At 31.1% G+C, this 24,120-nt stretch overlaps 1 protein-coding gene across 1 annotated transcript in view; it reads left to right on the plus strand.

Moving 5' to 3' along the window:
- The window catches only part of RhoGEF64C (Rho guanine nucleotide exchange factor at 64C), a 122,435-nt gene that overhangs the window by 27,179 nt on the left and 71,136 nt on the right, over positions 1 to 24,120 (plus strand). Inside the window, exon 2 of the mRNA XM_085188719.1 lies at positions 8,089 to 8,131. The gene's annotated coding sequence lies outside the window, so the exon portion shown is untranslated. The remainder of the gene's footprint in view (positions 1 to 8,088; positions 8,132 to 24,120) is intronic.

Genomic DNA, 24,120 nt, shown 5'->3' on the forward strand with positions numbered 1-24,120 from the left:
TGTACGAATGGGGAAGCCGACACCCATGACGCCTGTAACTAGAGCATTTCCTGTTTGCACATTACTTGTCTGGTTTTCTATACGTTTTTGTGGGCCTGTTGGAAATTTTATGCTGTTATACTATTTAGTTTTTTAAATTGTGTATGATCATTTAATTATTGTTTTTTTTTATCATTTTTAGTTATTAATTCTGTTTTGAAGTAATTTAGAACTATAAATGATTTGAATGAATTTAATATTTAAGTTTAACTATATTTATTCTTTCACTTATCTACACAAAATAATTTAATATTTAAGAATTAGACAATTTTACGATGAAAGGTGCTTAATCAATTATATTTAAGATGTACATATTTCTAATTCTTTATTTGATACGAATATATCCCTAGAGGACCGATGGTCAGTTCAATTCAAAACAATTACTATTCTTAAAATATTTTTTTTTTTCTCTCATAACTAAGCCAACCGTCTGTCGCAATGTGGGTATACGAAATAACTCTATCTGGATCGTTTATTTTACGCAACTATGAGATATTTGTCACGCTGGTGCTTGCTGGTGTAGGCGCAGGTGTTTTGCCGTCTACAGACAAATATTATTTTAGCTACTACTAAGACCAATACATTCACTAAATCTAATAATAATAAAATTAATATTAGATTATTTAGTGTTACTTGGATGATGATATTAGATATTAATATGTATATATATTTTTATCTATATATATAAAATCGAAAGGTCACTCACTCATCACGAAATCTCAGAAACTACATGTGCTAGGAATCTCAAATTTTGCATAGGAGTTATTTATAGGACGTAGGTGCTCGCTAAGACAGGAAATTGCAATATTTGACTTCTAAGGGGTTGTTTTTGGGGATGAAAGTTTGTATGAAACTTCGTTACTACAAATGCTAGGAGTCTCAAATTTTGCATGGACGTCACTTATAGGACATAGGTACTCATAGAGACAGAAATTAATAATAACGTAGTTCACGCAGGCGAAGCCGCGAGCGGGCCGCTAGTATAAAATATTTTCATTTCGAAAATTACAACGCAATACAGGTTAATACCTCATTATACCACAAGTTACCATCACGTCTATCATTCTACAATATTTCTAAGAAATCTACAATTAAGAAATAATTTTAAAAAAATTCTTAAGCTGCCTATTAGCTTTTTAATAATTTGTAAAGCTATATTTGACTAAAAATACCTAAGTACAACTTAACGTCTTTAATAAGAAAGTAGAACGACAAAAGTTTAAGATATTAAGGGCGAACCTTTGAAGTACCGTTGTGATCATTTATACCGTTATAATTACATACGGTTGTGTGTTTTCGGCACATTTATGTACAATATGTGAATGAGAATATTCATTTAGTATTTGATTTTAGTAATTTTAGTGTTAAGATTCATAAAAAAATCTGCAATCGATAACTGAATATATTTTTGTATAATATTAATATTAAAGTTCAAGCAGAAAGCTTATTGTAATTATTATCAGCTTCACGCTGTATCCCGCACACAGCAGGATAGGCAGGGGTAACCTAATGTTATGACACTTCGTTCCCCGTTCCCAACTTTCTGCCAAATTCGCGAACCATTGAGTGGCAGAACCCAACGCCGCGCTTTGCCTCGACACTAGAGCGAAGAAATGAAAATATAAACATTATTATAAATAATAATTATTATAAATTATAAAATAAGTATATTTTATAATAAATTATAATATATTTTTTTAAAAGGACAACAGATTGGAGCCTTAGGAATGATAATATTGATAAAAATTTTGTTGAACTTTAAAACATAAAAACTCATTTGCTCCCGTTCCTTCTGGAATTTCGCAAAATTCTTAATACTCCTCTAGGAACAGCCTACGTGATAGAATTTTAGCGTCGCTTGTAAGTTAATTAAAATCTTGAAATCCTTCAAAAATATTATAATTTAAATTTACTAAATGAATATTTAATGCAAAAACAAGAAACGTATAAAGCGTGTTTGCTAAAGTTAATTAGATGCGATTGCTATTACAAAGTACGCTGAATTACGAACTAATATTATGGCAAGGAGAAGCCCCAAAGTAATTAAGTAAACAATTTCTATATTAACTGAAATGGGAAACAAGTAGGTAGTATTTATAGCTTTATTAAGAGAATATGATGAAGTTTTGGTTTAAGATAATAATTTACTTTATATTTATTGATACATTAACGACCCCAGTCGTAATTCTGACTTGGAAGATTTTCAGGATGGGAAAGAAGGGGAAATTGTGTAAAAAAATGTCGTTTGATCATTGCTTTTTTAACTTTTTTGGTAAAAAGAAAATAGTTTTAGATTTTTTAAATATATTTTTAAACCATTTTCCAATTGGCTGTCATAGAGCAGGGTTAGCGTCAGACTGAAAACGCGATGGTTGTGGGTTCGTTCCCTACTCGGATGAAGAATACGTGAAAACTCAATGTCTTAAAAACTGAGTGGACAGTGGAGAACGCCGTAAAGACACTATTACACTAATTCCCTGCCACCCCTGTCACGAACAGTGTAAACCCCCATTTTTTAATAAATATAAGCATAAGCAAGCAAGAAAAAAATATCTTGTTAATCTTATTAAACTTATCTGTATTCTTTTATGCTATTATATTTATTTATCTATATATTTAAAACAGTTATTAATAATACATATATATTTAACAGTCGTCTAATTACCTTGTCTCTGTCTACTTTGGGGTCAGTTAGCTGTGACGAGCTTAAACATATTATTTACTTCATATATACCGTTCTGCTCGTAAAGTTATCATTATATCGATGATATGTGCTTTATCATTATCTCTAACGATATTACTTCAACTGTTAACTAACGTCAAACGTATATTTAACCTTTATATGAAATAGTGGTACAGTATGGAGATGTCTGTGTATATGTTAATAATTGGTAGGTTCCATCTTATTAACTGTGTGAGGTTGTAAGTTCGATTCCTACTTGAGGTAATGAGGTATTTAATATTTTCAATTTTTTCGCTCAGGTAAAGTAAAGTGTGGCTCTAGAACTATGCGAAAAGTGGTACAGAAGTAACTTAATTGATACGGATTGTCTTGACATTGGGATCCCAGGTTCTCTCTGCCACCCTGCTATATGCGAGGTACAGTGTGAAGCAAAAAAATAATAGAGAAAAGAATATCTAATTATTCAATTCCCTCTTCCAAACAAAACATGGAGACAAAAAAATATTATAGGTACATTTAAAATAAACTCCGGCCTATTTCTTATATAGAATGCTTAGAAACAGACCTCCGCAAGCAGTCGGGGTCGAGGCGGACATACTAATGAGTTATGCATATCAACAATGTCTCTCCTCTTGAGACTCTTTGTTACGTTATTTCGGTACTCTTTGTTGATACAGCCGACTGCTTGGAGTCAACCGAGTGTTTAACAGACTTGAGAAAGATAGAATATTTATTTGGTAAATAAAACTATTTTTTATGGGTTTTTGAGGTATTCTTTTCAGTTTCACGCTGTATCCCGCATTTAGAATGGTAGGTAGAGGGAGCCTAGTGTTAAGACATTCCGTTTCTCTCCTTTCGGCCAATTCTCAGGCAAAGAAATGAAAATAATAAATGCTTCGTTTCCGCAAGTGGGAATCGAATACACAACCTGTGGCGTTTACAGTCATTGCCATTGCTTGTGCCATTGGGCCACGACTGGCCTCAGCCTATTTTAGTAATCTTCTATATATATAAAATCCAAAGGTCACTCATTCGTCACGAAATCTCAGAAACTACCAGAGCTAGGAATCTCAAATTTTGCATAGGAGTTATTTATAGGACGTAGGTGCTCGCTAAGACGGGAATTTGCAATATTCGACTCCTAAGGGATTGTTTTTGGGGTTGAAAGTTTGTATGAAACTTCGTTACTACAAATGCTAGGAGTCCCAAATTTTGCATGGACGTCACTTATAGGACGTAGCTACTCATAGAGACAGAAATTAATAATAACGTAGTTCACGCAGGGGAAGCCGCGGGCGGGCAGCTACTTAAGGTATAAATTGCAGTAGTAGGTGCTACTGCTTTTCGGCAGGAATAAATACCGCTAGAAATTGTTCTATACTAATTATTCTAGAATCATCAATATCATAATTACTAACTCTGAGTAATTTATAAACTCAACTTTAAACGATTTCTAGCATTTAAAAAAAAAACAAATATACAATAATACAATACAATTGTGTTTTTACGTTTAAATCATTTTGTTGTTATTATTTACAATTGGAGAATTTAAGAACTAATTATAAGGCAAGATGAGAAACAAACCAAGGATTTTCTCACAATAACAATGTTTCTTCAAATGTTAAATATGCTTACCTTTTTATAATGTCTTCATATGCAAATTACATGAATTTATCGTTACATATTATTATTATAAACATTGTAATACTTAAGTTACTTTTATATAAATCTAAATAGGTTCTTCAATAATCTCGTAAATTAATGCAGCTGGTCTACGCTAACAACAAATATAGTGCCCACCTCAGAATTTTCTCGCGGAATTATCAATTTTTTATTTCCTTACATTTTGAACTGTAAAAATAATTAATATACATACTATATTATGTTGGAATTTTATGCCATGTTATCTTTACCTGGACTAACCTAACCGGAGTCCTATCCTAACTGAAAGTAAGAAGCCTAACTGGAGACCAGAGCGTCCTGAAAAATATCTGTAGATACGCTTATGGTTACAAATATATTTATTTACCTGTTGTTATCACTTCTTTTAAATTGCATGTAAACTTCTCTGTTATTATTGGTAAGATATTCAAGTAATCTATTTTAGTAAATATTTACTTTTCCATTTATTGACTTAGGAATAGACAGACCGGGTGGACACACGGATACACCAGAAATTTTAATAACAATAATATTACCCTGAAAAATGAAAAAAAAAAAACCTTTAAACGAACAAATTTCTTCAAAGCTTCTTTCTATTCTTCTATGCCAGCTTCTATTCCAGGTAAGCCTTTATTAATTGGAACATAAATTTTGCCCACTCATGAGAAAATCGTGACCACTATATTACAAAGCGACCACATGCAATTTACGCAACATCTAGTAACGATTATTGCTATAGATTTTCATTAAACTATGATATGAAATTAAGATTATATAACTAATAGTTCTACACTGATACCTTCGTACTATAAACATAAATAAATCTCCTTTGCTAATGCGCAGAGAGAAACAAGCATACATTCAAAACTTTTATATTGTTAGCGAACTCTTGTAAAAAAGGGTGGATATAGGTGAAAAAGATTATAAAAGCAATGGAATTATGTTAATTGGGGGTAGTTGCTTGTAGGCAACGACCCTTATTGGAAGTTAACTCGTGTGAAGTATTGTTATTGAGTGATACATGTCACTTATTGCAATTACGTAGAATCTCTTTCCGAATAATTTAGAAACATATAGACGTGTATTTATGTGGTTTTATCTTGTGTTTTTAAAAACGCTTCCTCTTTCTAACAATATATAATATTTGATCTTATTTACCTAATTATTATCTAAATTAAGATGAACTACAATTTTACAATTAGTATGGCGTTACCATTACAATAGTCCTATTGCATAACTAGCAAGGTAATATAATTACTCGTAGCTATTAGGATTCAGTAGGCGTAGGATGGAGTTCAACGCCACAGGACGGCCATGCTACATATTATAGTATATTAGATGGTACATATAATTTGAACTTTATTGTCTTGAATTAGAAAAATATTTTAAAATGTCTCGTAATTTGTGTTTTTTAAACTAAGACATTGATATTTAGATTTTTGAACTTTACAAAAAGTTAAAGGTAAGAGTAAATCTTAAATAAGAAACGGTTTTTTGCTTTAAAATTATAAAAAAAACGAACATATTTATTTTACAATTACAATTTTTTTATATTATATGTTATGTGTAAAAATATTAATTTCTTTAATAATAATTCTGAACCTAAAAAAAATCTTTAAAGTCCACAACTTGCATACATTTGTCTTTATATCCGGTCAAAAAATAATTTATTTTACGATCTTTGTGATACATACATTTATTTTTATATAATAATAAAAACAGTCCCTTCAATAAAAAATCGAAGCTAAAAATATCTTAAAGTTAATTCTAACATAATATATTGCATTACACAATAGTCTTTTACATCCGGTCAAAAAATAACTTATTTTACTATAACAAAATATATTTATATAAAAAATATTTAAGCTTAAAATATAACAATTACTTCCTGCAATAAAAATTTTAAAGCAAAAAAAAATTAACACAAACACTTCCATGTCTTCCACTATGCATATGTCGTTTGCATCCGGTCAGTACAGCAGTTGCGTAAGAACATTTACTTGTATTACGTTATAAGTTCGATTATTTTATTGCGTCGATTACGTGAGAGGAACCTCACGTCATCTCTCTATCGCCCGAGGCTTGAATGTTTTAACGTGATTAACCTCGTAAAGTTATTGATATGAACATGTGGCAAACTTTAGTTTCTCATAAAAAACACGTGATGATAAGATTTTTTTTTTGATATGAGGTTTATTTTTGTTATAATTTTCTATTGCAGTATAATTGAGGCGAGTCGTGGCGCAGAAGGTTCCCTCTCGAGGAAATTAAAAAAAAAATCATTTTCTCGCTCAGGTAACAAGGTAAAGCGCGGAGTTAAGTTCCGCCAATCAACACGCAATGCTTCCAGAATACATAAAGACGCTTTTAATTTCCTTTAATTTTTTTTCTTAACTCTTAACTAATATTATCGAAGTTTCTCATTTGAAAGCTAAGAAGATATGCATTCTACGACTTTAGTCGTTAATAAACATAAGACCTCATTGCATTATTTAATATTTTAATTGTTGTGTTCTTTGGTGCCATGCATATTTATTATTAAAATTTTATGTTTGTACTAGAATTTTAATATTTCCATTGCGTAACGTAAACATTATTAATATTATTTATTTATTATATGTGAAATAAAGAGCCTACGATCGGGTGCCATGTGGTTTTCTAAATACATTAAACCCGACTTTGTCTAAAAACTAATTGTTTCGTATAATTTCCACGAATAAGGTTAGAACCTAGAACTATCTTGAACAAATAAATACTTTAATACAATACAAATACACTACCAAGGAGTTCATATTGAATTTCTTCGTAAATTTAAATAAATTCACCCATTTATCAATGTCTCGAGTTTTCTCGAAATTCCATATAAAAAGTTGTATCGTGGCAACATTAACATAATGTATGTGATAAATGCTATTAGATAACTTGTCACATCGTGCATAATATGATGAATATAATGTAGTAGTAATGAAGTCGATAATGATATTCGAATCCTAGGCGCACCTAAGAACATAATTTCTTTTTCAGTATTTTGTACTCTATGTTGTTGAAAATAAGGTTCAAAACGTTTCACGTTTGAAGTGTTTGTCAAATTGCCGTCTAACCTGTCGGTTCACCTCTTACTTTCGTTATTTTCACTTTCGATAGGAGGGATTTGTTTTATATGGTGTTGATGATGGTTCATTTTATTGTGTTGATATGTACGATAATTCGAGGATTGTGGATTCGATGCCCGCTTGAGGGAATTCATTTATTTCATTTCTTCGCTCTGGTGGGAAGACAAATTTCCTCCATTGAACACTAAATGTCTCATAAGTAGACGGTCCATGGGAAACGGAGTGTTTTAACACTTGGTTCCCTCTGCTTACTCTGCTAAACAGGTATAAAAAATAAAGCAGCTTTGAGAAAATGTATGGATAGATAAAAAATAATTAATTTCATTCTATAGGCACCCACTTAATATAAGGTTCCGTTGACTTGCTTGGGTGTCGTCATCGCCTTTGATCGTTCTTTGAACCCAACTGGCTCTTAAGTTGAATGGCTTTTAAGTACGTACCTACCGACTCAAATACACTTTTGATTTTAAATGTTTTGAAACTTTTCTTAGAGAGAGTGAAATTCGAAAGGAAAAACAAAACAATTGTTCCTTATAATCTTTTAAAGCGTTGTTAAAATGATTTATTAAGTAATACTTCTTTTTGTTACAGATTTAAAAATCTACGAATTTGCTGATGTCAATATATTGTAAAGGTAAGCTTAGTCAATGTCTTTTCAGTATGATGGTAGAGTCCGATTAGTGCGGCCTAGTGAACTAAAGGTCGTTAGTTCGATTTCGAAATAGGTTAAATATCTCGTACAATGAATAATAAGTTTATACGGCTTAGTTCGCTTAATATATGCAGTCTAATTTATATATGTGTTTAGCTATATGTTTAAAAACAAATCCTATTTAAAAAAAAACATATAAAGTGCAAATTACGATATGGCAAGCTTGGAATCCCCTTCTGCTTGTTAGATGTATAGGCATAGCTATATTATATTGTATATCTTATTTTTTTCAGCTTCACGCTGTGTCAGGGTAGGCAGAGGAAACCTAGTGTTAAGATACTCCATTCCCTACATTCCCCTCAAATATTAAAGGCATTGCCTGTTGAGTGGCGTAACTCAACGATTTTTATAATTTTTATTCGCTTTCAATTATCTGATAAAAAAATATATTAATTACTACTTACAGTATTGTTATTTTTTGTGTAAAAAAGAAACTGTTTTATACACTTATTTTAGCCTGTATTAAAGTACGGGAAAGTGACGTTTCACGTTCACGAGTAGCTCTTAAATGCCAAATAGCGATCTTAACCTAACCTTTAAGCTCCGTCCTTAGTCTCAATCGAGTCTGCTTTATTAGAGCTTATAAACTTTATTTACAATCTATTTGGATAGCATATTATAATAATAATCAATCTTGGATTTATATGAACTTAATTGAGGTCATTGGTGGCGCAGGGTTCCCACTCCTCCCATGCCTCCAGAATTGGGAGGAAAATGTAGAACGAAATATCTTAACACAAGGTTCCCTTTGCCCTAATCAGGGCGGGATACTACAGCGTGAGCTAAAAAAGTTAACATTAATCCGGATAATGATAAAAGACGTTCACGTCACTTTATTTAATTACTATTAACAGTGAATTCTTAATTTGGCGCCATTCAATCGATAAGAAATAAAGAATTCATTATATTCGAATACAAAGGCCAGCTATGATATTTGCATAAGTGGAAGATTTTTATAATTCAAGGTTGCGACCTTTCTCATAAAATAGAATGTTTTAACGATTTTGCATATGCTTAATATGAAATTAGCAAATATGTTTTTATAGAAATTTCGTAAGTCACAAGAGACCTGTTTATTTGTTTGAACACTCGTATCTCAGAAACTACTGGTTTGAATCGATTTTTATATATTATTTTTGTAACTGATTACTTAATAGTACTTGCGTTCGGTGTTACCTCCGGCATTTAGGATGTGTCATGTGTTATACTCAACTCTTGGGTATTTCTATTTGAACATGCCAAGCTGGCCATGTCAGGCCAAAGCTGCATTTAAAGCCCCAGTAATGCTAAGGCGGAACGGATTCCTTTTAAAGAAAAGAGTTTTACATTTCCACCATCAAAAACTTTTCAAATTTGTTATTACTTCGATCTGCTCTCTAAAATTAAACGAGTTTATTTCAAGTTTTTCTGCTCGCTGGACCATTTCTGCCCGACTGTATATTAGTAGAAATACAAGTATGCAGCTTACTCTTACGAGTTCAACGTAGTCCTTAATGAGTCCGCTCCGCTCCTGGAAACCAGGCTTAAACGCTGAACAAATATTAATAAAACAAAGATTAAAATATTAGAACACATCTTAAAGTTTATTTTATCTACGTATTTAATAACTAGTCTACGATATAATCGTCCCATATCATGAATTATAACACCTTAAGGAAGGAAGGCGTACGTTTAATACCATAATATTTTTTCCCATGTTTATTTTTCCCTTTGATCTCTAACATCCTATGGCCTTAGGGACCTTTATAAACATTGTTATCTAAGATATTTAGGGTTGTTAAATGTTTAAAGAGTTTACGTGTAATTATAAATTCTAACTTATCAAAGGGATTTGTAGGAGTTTGTTTTTTTGGGTATTTTTTGGTCTACTTGTACCGTCTTCGTCTTTCATCTTCTTCCATATTAGATGCCAAGTCCACACTGTCCACAATTTAAAAAATCTAAATTTCACGCCATAAAAATTTTATGGGTATTAAAATTTCTCTAGATATTTGTAGAAATACATATAGCTTCGAGATACGCAGGTCTCTTAATTATTCACTAATTAATAAACTAATGGGCTTGATAGCAAAACAGGTGCGGTTTTATATCATTTCGACATTTAATATCTAAATCATGTCTAGTTTTAGTGTTTGTGGATGTTTTACCGGTGTGCACAAAATCTGAATATGGACATCCTTTATTTGAGTTATCATAAAGTTTCTATAATATATAAACTTGATTTAATGTTCATTAGTAAATGACTTATTAAATTTTAATTTGAATACATATATATATATATATATATATAATACACAGTATACACAAGCCATGGGCGTATGAATGGGGAGGCCGAGTGGTCCGTGCCCACCCCAAAATAGTCTCTGTAGCAGTAGTTTGCCCTGAGAAATAAATTTAAAAAAATCTTTAAAGTTCAAGTATTGGTACTGTGTTTAAAAGAAAACTGGACAGTAAAACTATAAGTGAAATTTTATCTAAAAACAATGGCTGAATAAGTCTTAAGTAAATTTTTTTAATAAAGCTATGAGCATTGACCGCTGGCCAGCCCACCTAAGACAGCGACCGGTCTGTCACGGAGAAAACCGAATACATAGTAAAAGACGTGACACCTGTTACTTTCGCCATAGGATGAAAGAACTCATAATAAGTTATATAAGCGACTCGTAGAGGTCTCGGCCAGACGGTGACCTATAGAATATAACTGATCGGCTTTCTTGTTAGATAGATTTTCTAATGTCATATTAATTTAGATGTCCAAATGTTTTCTTTTTTTATTAGTTATAATTATAACATTTCCCTTTAGTATAGTAGTATGAGGTCGTTGAGGCACAGCAGAGGCTTAAACGTGTTACTGTGTCGCGACAGGTGTGAATTTAATTCCCACTCGGAGAAATTAATTATTATTTATTAATATTTTCATTTCTTCCCTCTGGCACCAAGGTAAAAGCGCAGCGTTGAGTTCCGCCGTTCAACACGCAAATTCGGCGGGAAATGTGGATTGAAACTGTCTTAATGGGCGCGGAATGTCTTAACACTATGTTCCCAGGTTCTCTCTGGCCTACTATGCTATGTGCGGGTTACAGCGTGAAGCTAAAAAAGCTATGTACAATGTACATAACTACATGTATGTATGCCACAAAACTACGACACACGAAAGGTTATAATCTCCTTAATATATTTAAATGATCTATTGGAACAATTATAATCAGCTTATATTCAATTAACAAAAGACCTATAAAGATAGTGTCGCTATAAAGGATTTATATTGGCCGCTGACAGCTGTCAAACCACAGACTGATAATTGAGACCGTGAAATCGATTAATCGCCTTCATTGTTCTAAATTTCTCTTAACGGTTTTCATGAGCGAGAGGCACCATTCATTATAATTTATGCACTAAAATTGTGTCGTGTAAAACAATAAATGTATAATAAATATAGAGTATTCGAATAATATTTCTTTTAAGTAATAAGATGAGATACTGGCTGGTAATATATATTTTTTAAAGTTTTTATTATTATCAACTATCCTCATACCTATATATTATAGGTTATATAGTAAAAATATTATAATAATATGAGTAACTGTAACCTAAACAAAAAAAGTTAAGAGTGCCAAATATTGTATGTTTTTTTAATGTAACTAAATTTTATAGCACGTTCTAGTAACGTAAGCAAGGTAAAGTGACAATTTCTTTCTAATCAGGATAACGTTAGTTGGCTTTTATCATTACACTGATAATGAATACGTAATATTTTTTAACTTCTGTTATTATATTATTAATTTTTAATTAATAAATAATAGATAACAAATGATATTCGCTTAAAGTTTAAATTTATTTGAACTTTGTATAGCCGTTTTGACTGCATCAACGTAAGAGCTAAATGCAATTCGACCTATAGATCATTGAAATCGATATTTTTGACGTCAAAACAATGTAACACGAAGTTTCAATTTTGAGTCATATTTCGTTGTAATAAAGATGAAATTACAATACTAATTTTGTTTATGAAACGAATAATTTAACCCGGCCCTCAAGTAAGATGATGAAAATGCGATACGTGCGGTGTCTGGAGATCCTCTCATTATTATAATAGCGTCGGCAAATTGCTCTCTTTCGTGATTGTACTTCAAGTGTTAGTTAAACTTTCGATTTTAAAAGTTTAAAACATATAACATAATACTATATATTAATCCTTATATTCTAATTCTTATACAAAATTCTTTATTTAATTTTTGTTACGTTAGGTTTACGTACTGGGTTTATATCAAATTATTTGATACATCTAGTTTTGTCTATTTCTTCTTCAAAATATAAGATTTTGCTATAAAATAGAAATAGAGAGTCTGATCTTTTTTCAATTTATGCTTAATTACAAAAATAATAGTCCATTTTTTATGCAGAAGTTGCTGCTTACGTTATATGAATAAATTAAAAAATACACCAAAGTAATAGCAATGTGTTAAATAGTCTTATATAATAGAAGAGGACCGAAATGATTTATTCAGAAAGGTGTAATGTAAGTCTAAATGTGTCTTTGTTTTCGAGTCGTCGGAATAATTCAAACCGCTAGCAGGAAATATCAGTGTATTTATATATTCATTTCACGGCCATCGACAACTGCTTACTTCTTATAACACATTTTACAAAAATATTATATTACATTTAGATACTTATCGATACATCGAACACTAGCGGTCCAAACGCGGCTTCGCCCGTTTAAAATATAAAAAGTACTTGTTATATAATAGTCAAAAGCTGATATGTTATTCTGATGTGTACGCTATATTACTGTTAAGTTTTATCTAAATCAGTTTAGTAGTTTTTCGTAAAAGTGGAACAAGCACCCATTCTTACAAACTTTCACACTTATAATATTAGAAGGATTTTCAAGTACATAACCTAACCTAAAAGGCATTTCATCATCATAATCATAACATCGTAGCTCTCGATTACACCATTTTAAAATTTTGGCTCGTATTATAAAAAATACGGTCCCAAGTCTGAGATAAAGCGATTTATAAATAAGTGTTTAAATACATTCCAAAGGAGAGAAAAAAGAGAAAAAAGTGATGTCTGCGGAATATTTTATATCATTTTTTTTTAAATAAGTAGAGCAGCCGCCAAAACTTGGACTCTAAACTTCATAACAATATTGTAGCGTGGGCAGCGACCGTGTCCGTATTACGACAAGATCACCTTCGTACCATTTATCGCGTTCAATTTATTTGACCGACTCATATTCGTATTAAAGGTGACAATGGCATATTTTTTTGGCATATAGCAAGGTAGGTAGAGGGAACCTGGGAATCTTTTGTTAAGACATTTCGTTCCCATTAAGAAACTTTCGTTTCCCAGTTTCTGGCAGTTCTAATGTCATTGTGTGTTGAGTGGTGGAAGTCAACGCTGCGCTTTCTAGATACCAGAAATAAAGGAAAAAGAGGAAATTCCACCCAAACAAACAAACGATTGCAGTATACTGAAAAAGGTGGTTAAGTAAGCTCTAAAACCCCAGCATAATAAAAACAAATTCGCAAAGTGTTTATTATAAACCTTCGTATATAAAGATTATATACGTACTATAAATATCTATAATATTTAATAGTATAAAATTATATTTTGTAATATATATATCTCGTGTTCTAAATATATAATGTAAGTGTTTATGTAATTATTCTTAAGGTAATCTTGATAATTATTTATTATAAGTTATCAGACTAATATTATTTATAATAAACAAGTATTTAATCGAGAATGATGCAAAATGATGCAGGTCAAAGACGTCCAGTTAGTTGAGTTGAAGTACTGCTTATGTAAAATTCCCCTGCAAAAATTTAAATTATAAATGCTATATTTGTTGAATGCCTTAAACGTTGTTTTGGTAGTTTGTTCAAAAATGTTTGCGTGTTGAGTTATATGTGGAGAATGTATGATTAATACATAAATACCATCGATTTTTTTACTGAATAATAATTCGAAATATTTAATGATAAAATATCGAATATTATGTATACCGACAATAAAGGACTTTGGACACATTAGCAAACTTTTTCAGCTTCACATTGTATCCCGCTTGTAGCAGGGTAGGCACAGGGAGCCTAGTGTTAAGATACCCCGTTCTCTACTTTCCACCGAATTCTGAACATTGCGTGTTAAGTGGAGGCACTCTACGCCGCGCTTCACCTCGATATTACAGCGAAGAAGTCAATTTTTTTTTTCCGAGTGGGAATCGAACCTACAACCTGTTGAACTTATAGTCACATGCTTATACCATTTTCCACGATTTCAAACATTACTAAATATTTTTAAAATATCAGAAAATATACAAGTATTTAATTATCTACTTTGTACAGTTCGGAAACAGTCATCTGTGCCCGTAACAATGAGATCAATTAATTTTGAACAACGTTAATTGAAAAGTTCAAAATGTATAGAATTGATAAGTGAGGTCGAGTGACTTTACAATAAGAAATGTCATTGCCATACATTTTAAAGTTGGCTTGGATAAACGCCAATGAAACGTGAGTTTGGGGCAGAGTTATATTTTTCTTTTTCTTTGCAAGGAAGCTAGAACAATTGAGAAATCTGGTGCTTACTAAAAATAAAAATCAGCTTCACGCTGTATCCCGCACACAGCAGGGTAGGCAGAGGGAACCTAGTGTTAAGACACTCCGTTTTCCACTTTCTACCGAATTCTTATCTACTATATTATTCTAAATATGTTTTGAAGCTTTCGTGGCGCAGTGGTACCACATCTTACTGTAAATGGATAATTGTGGATTCAAATAAGAAGTGTACGTTTCAAAATTCATGGATAAACATGAACTATAATAGCACTTCTGACGCATTACTTTTTTGATATTATCTTCTCTTAATAAGGTTTAATTCTATGGTAACTATTTATTAATCTTCTACACCAAGGTTCCGGATATCCTCCTCCCCATAGTTTGTAAGACATATGTCTTATTTTAAATGGCATACAGTTGAAATCATTATGCTGAGTTATTTTATTGTATAGATGAATGCAACGGAGCATGGATCCGGAGAATTGTTGATGATTTACATATACTAGGTACTTGTAATAGTAGTTTAGGTACTTCTACTAGAGTTTTAACTAAAATTGGTAAGGATTTGTTCCAACTTGTAATGACTATATTGTAGTTATTAATGTCTCCACTAAGCTCTACCTATTGTTTCAGACAAGGATTTAATACGACAAATAATTAAAATTTTGTGAAAATTGAAATTATTTTGTATTAAAAAAGTTAGGACATTTCATTGATTCCACTTAAACAAATCATATTAGCATTGAACTTGAAAATTTAAACGTTAAAATTATTTGTATTTTATGTAAATATTCAAAGATAATAAAGAAATATTAATGACTTTTAGTATATTATGATATAATGATAATGATCCAGCGAGGTAAATTGATTACCTTTACAGTATTAACTGATATAATAGACTACGAATCAATTAATATTGTTCAAGAATTACCTGTACTCGCAAAGGTTATTTTCGTTATGATTGACATTAAATTATTATAGACTATACATTTAATATCAATTAATAGTGCAAGAAAGGGGCATTTTACAGAGACTTTAGAAAAAAATTACATAATATAAATAAATGGAAATAAACATAATTTATAATAACATAAAAACCAAGGCCATACATAACGTTATTTCTTTGTAACTTCGTGACCTAAAAATTTATTTGTTACGGTTAAAAGAATATTTAGTTGGAGAATAAATGCTAATACAAACAATTATTTGAAGTCAAGAAATACCGTTAAAGGTACATACGTGAAAGGCTTTCCTTTCAAGGAGAGTGTTTTTTTATACAAAGTTAGACTGGGTTGTATAGGTATGTAATCTCATTATTTTTAAAGGATATAAGTTAAATAAAAATTTAATAAATCTAAAAAATATACATCATTTTCTCTTTACTCCTTACATTTTTCATATTTTTTAAATAAAAAATAGAAATGTATATTTGAGTGACTCTAAAAATATGTTTCTGCAAAAGAATGTGAAAGGAATTTATACTATAGTTTACCATTAATGATGCTAAATGGTTTGTTTGGTACAACTACCATATAAGTAAATGTTAGTAAGTAAGTGTGTAACGTAATGGAAAATTTCATTCCAAATCTCTTACAAGTTAACTGATGGGTATTGTTGAGATTAATTTATATTAAAAAAATAACAATATTTTTATATTAAAATTGTTTTTTTACATATTTACGCTTCTTCTGCAACTTGTAAATGTCAACGTGTATTTTTTTAAATCCTTGTATTGAATTACTATAGGCACTCTAGATAGAAAACTTACGAAACATAGATATCAGATACGGCTATGAAAAGTAGGTGAAGTAATTGAATATCAGATACATTTCTTCCGTAACGCGAGGTCAGGCGTGACCAGAGCGAATTCTTCGAACCCACTATTCCAATTGAGCTGATAAATACAATCAATGATGTAATCTTGTACAAAACAAACATTGCTTTCAATGTTTGGATATCGCGGCGTTGGGTTTCGCAATCATCAGACAAAATCGAAATTTGGAGTAGGTATATAGTTTTAACATTCGGTTCTCTGCTCTCCCGTAGTTCATAAAAGACGAGTAGAGTTTTTTTTATGTAATTTTTCAGAACACTACAGTGTTTATTGTTCGTATCTTTTTAGTATGTAATAGAAATATATTTTTTAATATTACCAATTATAAGTATAGATATAGTTTTTATACGAGTGCAGTATTTTTTTTAGCTTTACTCTGTGTGCCGTACTCAGCAGGGTAGGTATAGGGTACCTTGTGTTAAAGCACTCCGTTCTCCATTTTCCGCCGAATTATGGAGGTCATGCGTGTTGAGTGGGGGAAGTCAACGCCACGCTTTGTCTCGCCACCAGAGCTTAGAAATGTAAATATGAAATATTTCATTTCCTTGAGTAGGAATCGAACCTACAACCAGTTCCGTTTACCGTTTAAATAATTAGAACAATTAATAAAATAGAGCATTCAGAATCATTTTTCTCAAGGAATTTGGTCAAACATTCAGACCATGAAACTGTTATATTAAATTTGCATTAAATTGAAAATTGTTATGACCGCTTCAACAATCTATAATTTCGAATCATCTAAGCTCACGGCAACTCAAATGTTTATTAGTAGATAAAATTTGCGTTGCTCCATTTGTCTCAACCAACTATCCATACCTATATTATAAATTCGAAAGTAACTCTGTCTGTCTGTCTGTCTGTCTTTTACGCAATCAGGGCTAAACTGCTAATTTAGTTGTGATAAAATACTCATATAGAGATACTTGGGGATCTCGGGATAAACATAGGTTATTTTTTTTTCTCATATTTGTATATTTTCGATATATACCAATATATTAAAATACTTATTAATTTGGCAAGCAATTTATTCCGCCATGTTAGTAACAACCGTCGTTGCTAGGCAACGATATGCAAAGTTTGTTGTTAGAAAACGTCACCCAAAATGAGCTTGCTTAACGATGCGTTAAGCAAGCTCATCTATTGAAAACGTAAAATAATTTCATAAATATATTTAATAAATATTCGTATAGTTCAAGCGGGCGTAGCCGCGCTCGGGTCTACTAGTAGAAATATAGATAGATAAAAGACGCAGGCTTAACTCGAACAGCCCTCGCTTTCTAATACTTTTACATTACCGCCATTATAATCACATTTTCTAGACGGTCAGAGAATCTTCTTGTTCTTGTATAGCAAATTGACATTTTACTATGCTGTGAATTTCACTATCATAAACGCCATATAAAATATTATATTATAATATTAGTTTTATTCTAAGTTTCATAAGTTATTAATAGTAATAATTAAGATTTAGTTCAAGGTTGGAGATAAAAGCATTTTTATGATACTTTAATATCATTTTAAATTAGAACCAGAGATATAGAGGACTCGTACAAAATTGCTAAAACCGCTTTCGTAATGTTCTACGACAAAAATCACGATTCTGACATTTGAAATATCTTAAGTGGTGGCATTTGTTCACATACCATTTGAAGTATGGGCGTGCGTACTACCAGGCATTTGTATATTCCATAGACAACTATTTTTTAATTAAGAATAAATAAAAATAATAAAATAATAATAATAATAATAAAAAATAATAATAATAATAAAGAATAAATAAAAAAAATATCAACGTCATATGGTCTAATTATAAAAGAGACTTTTGTGAATTCTATTCGCACTCAGGTGTGTTTATTATTTTTATTTCCTAACTATGGTATCTAGATAAATATCGTTAGGTTCTGTAATTAGGTTCTTTTAGTCTACATTGCTATATGTGGGGTACAGCATAAAGTCAGAAGATAAAAATCTCGTCATGGTGGTACAATTGAAAAGTGTCTGACCATACATGCGATGGTTTTGGGTTCGATTTCGTCGCAAGAAAATTGAATAAAGTCATACATTTAAAACACGTTTTGTCTTTAAAGTAAAAAGTATTTTAGGTCTTTCTACCAAATCTATCATGTATCTGTAATTACTAAGTTCTTCATCCCCACCACTGGTTTTCTCTGCCTACATCACACTTCGCGGGAAAGGTGTGGAAACGCAAATTAGTATTTATGACCATATCCATCCTAATTTTCACTCGCTGCCGTCAATACGGTAAGTCTTCTAGGAATTAAAATAAGGACACGCGTTGAATACGTACGTGCTAAAAGTAAAAGTTGTTTAGATGCTCATTTGAAGTGTTGCAACCTTGAAAATGAAAATTCTAGGACGTGCTATGAATAACAGACACAATATTTGAAAATATGTATTAATCTTTGAATATTATCTTTTTTATTGTTTGCAATTAATAGCAAAGTAGGCAGAGGGAACCTATGTAGTTACAAGATACTCCGTTCCCCACTTTCGTCGAATTTTCGGGCCATTGTGTGTTGATTGACGAAAGTAACACCACTAATATTCATTAATTTCCCGAATGGAAATCGAACCTGCAACCGTCGCGTTTACAGTTACAAGCCTACCACTGAGCTCACGATATTTCATTGAAATACAGATTGATTTAAATTGGTGTGGACTCAGCTACATTAGGCCTGCTAAGCTAACATTATTTATATATAATTACCAATTGATCATATTGAACAAATGATATCTGGAGGCCATTGTAATGTCGTTGTGTTGAAATATGAGTCAACAAAGTATATTGTATAATTATCCACTAATAGTATTTGGAAACTTGAACAGCGACTACGTGACGGTCGCGGCTTCGATTTCCATTTGGGGTCATGAAGTATTTTCATTTCCCATTTGTGTTAATATAAAAATGTCAAACAATTCTCTCATCAAAGTCGAAAACAAACTCTTTTTTTTTAATTGCACATATAATAATTGTCCATAATATGTATCTACTATACAAGACATATTAAAAATGAAAGTGAAAACCATAAAATAAAACAATGAACAATTAGCCCGGCTTATTTGCACAATAATGAAAACAAAGTAATATTATTATAAATGAATAGGTATAATAATTTATTTAACTTTAATTTAAAAAGTGACAAATATTTGTAAGCACAACTAAAGCTAAATTGTAACAGCAATTAAAAAAAAAACGTGTGTTAAATAAATTAGTTGTCAATCACTTATCTAATTATTTTTGTGTCATATAATATTACAATTAACTATTGCAAATTCAATTGGTTTTATCATTTCAAATGTTGGAGTGATTGTTGGATAAAATAGGGAGGTTCCTTTTAGGGTTACGCACCCTAAAACCCTTATAGAATCACTTTTTTTAGCTTTACGCTGTATCCCCCCATTTAGCAGGATAAGTAGAGGGAACCTAGGGTTAAGGTTCCCCGTTACCCACATTCCGTTTAGTTTTGGCGAAACAGTTGAGTTATTTAAAAAAAAAATAATTATAAAAGATTTATCTTTTGATATTGTTATGTAATTAATTTTATTATTTTTTGGTATGCTATAGACGATATAAATGGTTTTTATTTTACGTGTCTTCTTATTTTTTATATAGGATGAATATTGTAGAATGGTTGTTTTTGAAACGATATTAAAGTAGAGCTACTTTCATCCAATACGCAATATCTCTTATACACTTAACCTATACAAAGAAATGCAATAAAGATATCGTAATTCTCATTAAGCTGTAATGGCAACATCCACATCAATTTAGTGCAGCTTACTTCCTAAATAATCCACCATTATATAACGTCATCACGAATGATTATTTAATATAATATATCAACATAATGATTATTATTTTATAAAGAAATATGTAATATATCTAAGTCTAAATATAACACAATGGATTTGAATGTTATACCTCCATACAAGGAGAAAGTTTTAATTAATTGCATCTTGTGTTGAGCGAAGAGTTTTTGGGGGCGATGACGTAACAGTTTCATTAACCATACTTACGTCTATTACGAGATTCTATTTACATTGTGAAGGTCTGGGAACGGAGGTGATGATTCAGATATCAGATCCAGCTTTCTTCTTTCTCACTTTTGTGTCGCGCTTTCTCGGCATAGAATATACTGTGACACATGTCGTTTGTAGTAAGTGTTCGAAGTGAATTGTATTCTATATAAAGTATGTTAAAAAATATGTAAAACTCTTGTGTATTTGTTATAGTATACTTTAAAATAAGTTGTAAAAATATATCTAATTTGAATAGATCATTTAGACAGTTTCTAATAGGTGCGGGTTTGAATCTTGCAACGTTCAAATTTTAATACGTTTCCAAATGCTTCTCTCTCCTTAGTATGTGATTGATACTTTATTTTTTTTAGTTAGTTATTTTAGTTTATTATTAGTTAGTTGTTTTAGTTAGGAGACATTATGATAAATCTCTCCATTCTCCAGGAGAACTGAATATTATGTAGTGAAACCCACCAAAAATTTTTGTCTAATAAACCAAAGGTCAAAGATACAAACAATCGTATACAATAGTCACTTTCGAACTGTGCAAAGATGATGTCAAGAATAATTTTAACCAAATGGCATTTTAATGAGAAAGATGTAATTTCATCTATTTGTTTTTGAAATGTTGACTCGGTCGGTTCTTTTGTTTTTAAGTCGCAATAAATATACCTATAGAAGTTTTAAGCTTAAATTTCACCTTTAATAATATTTAAATACTTTCCACTCCTTCGAAAAAAAATTTCTCGCTCTGGCCAAGAGGCAAAGTGGCGTTGAATTCCGCCACTCAACGCTTAATGCCTCTAGAATTTGCCGGAAAGTGGGGAACAGAGGTGTCTTGAAAGGTACGGAGTGTCTTAACTCTAGGTTTGCAAGTTACCTCTGCCTACTATGTGCGGAATACATGTGAAACTAAAAAAAAATATCACATTGAGATTCGCCACCTAAAACCGGCCAGTGTGAAATATAACGTTAAGTATCTAGCGGAACATATTTTTCCTTACGCTCTTTAATGGCCGTACCGATGAGTGACTGATAGAGAACACACAGACGGAACTACTTAAACGAAACTACTGGACTTAGAAAGTTGAAAATTAGTATATACGTATAGGTAGGATAGAGACTGCAGGGGAACACTAGGGATATCCTCGAAATTTCTACGGGAACGAGAAAACACGAGCTTATCCATTATCTAGTAAGATAAGAACAAAGAAAATTATATTTTTGTAGAGGTTGTCCCTACAAGAATCGTGCAAATAAACAGAAAAGAATAAAGTGTGGAATCGTGTTAACCATTTTCATACATCAATTTGATCATTACACCGAATTCCAATATCTTAAAAATATTAAGCTATAAACATTAAGAAACTAATAATTAAATTTCTTTTCAGAACAATGTTTATGTACATACTAAGTAATTTAAACTTTATTTAGCAATAATTAGCGGTTAACACAATTCTCTTTTATAATTACTTAAATAATAAACATACCAAGGAAATGCTTGGAATTCAATAAACACATTTACGAAGCATAATTACATTTCCATTCAGTCGTGTGTCGGTGAAAGTACTTGTAAATCTTGATTGCTTTGCCGAGAAATTGTCAAAGAGACTGATGGCTTTAGTTAAATGTTCGACAGAGTTATGGTGCCCTACACTGAATGCAATAGCTACAAGAAATTATGGTCCCCATGACAAAGTTGAGGCCAGTCCTAGCATAGAGGCACAGGTTGTGTAAACACGATAGGTTGTGGATTTGATTCCCATTTGAGGAAATTAAATATTTAATTTTGTCATTTCTTTGCTCTGGTGTCCAAGCCAAACGTAGTGTTGAGTTCTATCACTCAACACGCAGTAGAGGAAGTCGGCGGAAAATTTGGAACTGGGATCTTAACACTAGACTAGGCTTACTTTAGATAATAGAGAATCATTTTGTTTCAATTATTGTCAAAAAGATTGATAGCTTCGACCCAAAACTATGATACCCTACCCTGAATGCACTAGCTATAAGAAATTATGGAACGAGTTTATCCTACGTACGTGACTTGTGGGTTTAATTGTAATCGATCTTTGGAAGTCGACATATAAATGTATGATATATAGCAATAAATTGTATCTTGAAAGTTTTCATCGGAAACATTTAAATGTGAAATTTATGTCTTAAGTGCGTTAAGTTTAATGATTTCGGTATATAGTTACAAAAATATCTATTTAAATAAATAAATAATTGAAAAGTTTGTTTTTCTGTTTTTTTTATCTTTTTTTTGTTTGCCCTTGGCATTTTAATTGTTTAATATTGGCATGAATTCAATTTCTTATATTTTAAAATATTAATTTCTTGTAACTTGAACTTTCTGCCAATTAAATACATTGCAACTGCTCTACCAAATTAATTTAATTTTAAATGTTAACAATAATGATTTTTAATAAGTATAACCTTTTGTTCTCAGGTAATCTTCAAGAAAACAGTTGGTTTTTAACGTATTCTCCAACTTCTTCCGGCCAGGTGAATATAATTGCAGCTGTACTGTAATACTGTAATATTATTTACATAACAGTATTATTTAGCTTTATTTGAATAAGGTTGAAATTTCTGTGTACTTTTCGTGATGATTCATAATTTTGATTCGCATGTTGATTTGGGTCACAAATTTTAGCATATGGCAAACGAGGCTTGCAGGACACTTTGCAGGTGATAATAATAAAATTATATTTTCATGTCAACAATCTGGCTATCTTTTTATTAGGGCTCGTTCCGTATTTCATTTTTAAATGAGTCAAAAAGTATCATTAGGTATTCTTAAAAAAATAAGGAAAAAAACTATTTTCTTTTGTCCTAAAAACTATTAAATTGATAAAAATTGTAAAAATAAATCGTAAAATTTGAGTACATATTTATAAACCTAAATTCGAATTCCAAACTAATACTACCATAATCACTAAGCCATCAGTAGTTTTATATAAGCAAAACCATATAGGTACATACCAACATTTTCTTTTTATACAACAAAATGGACGCGACAACAAAGGCCGTTTGCGTATAAACTTGACGATATATATATTATTAGAAGGAAGTGATCCATGCACCAAGGTTGACCGCCCTCTCACCGATGCGGCGCACCCAATATCAACCGGTACCAATAGAACTATAGTTATTATATAGTTATTATATATACAAACAGTATATAACAATATGATTATTGATGTTAACCTATTTTGTTATTAATCTTCAGGAATTTCAGGAATCTTTTAGGAATTCAGCGGAAAGTGGGGAACGGAGTGTCTTACCACTAGGTTCCTTCAGCGTTAATGATTAATTTTTTTTAAATATGATTTAATATTTAATTAGGGTATAATTAATGTATCCTAACTATGTCCATGTCGTGCGACTACTTAAACATCTTAACAGCTATTTTTATTATAAAAAATTAAGTATAGTTTTTGTTCAGCAGTAATGCCGCTATTAGCGGT

Source organism: Heliconius melpomene, chromosome 7 (assembly GCF_056956725.1).
Source record: "Heliconius melpomene rosina isolate 202511_hmr_F chromosome 7, ASM5695672v1, whole genome shotgun sequence".
In the NCBI taxonomy this organism is placed as follows: Eukaryota; Metazoa; Arthropoda; class Insecta; order Lepidoptera; family Nymphalidae; genus Heliconius; species Heliconius melpomene.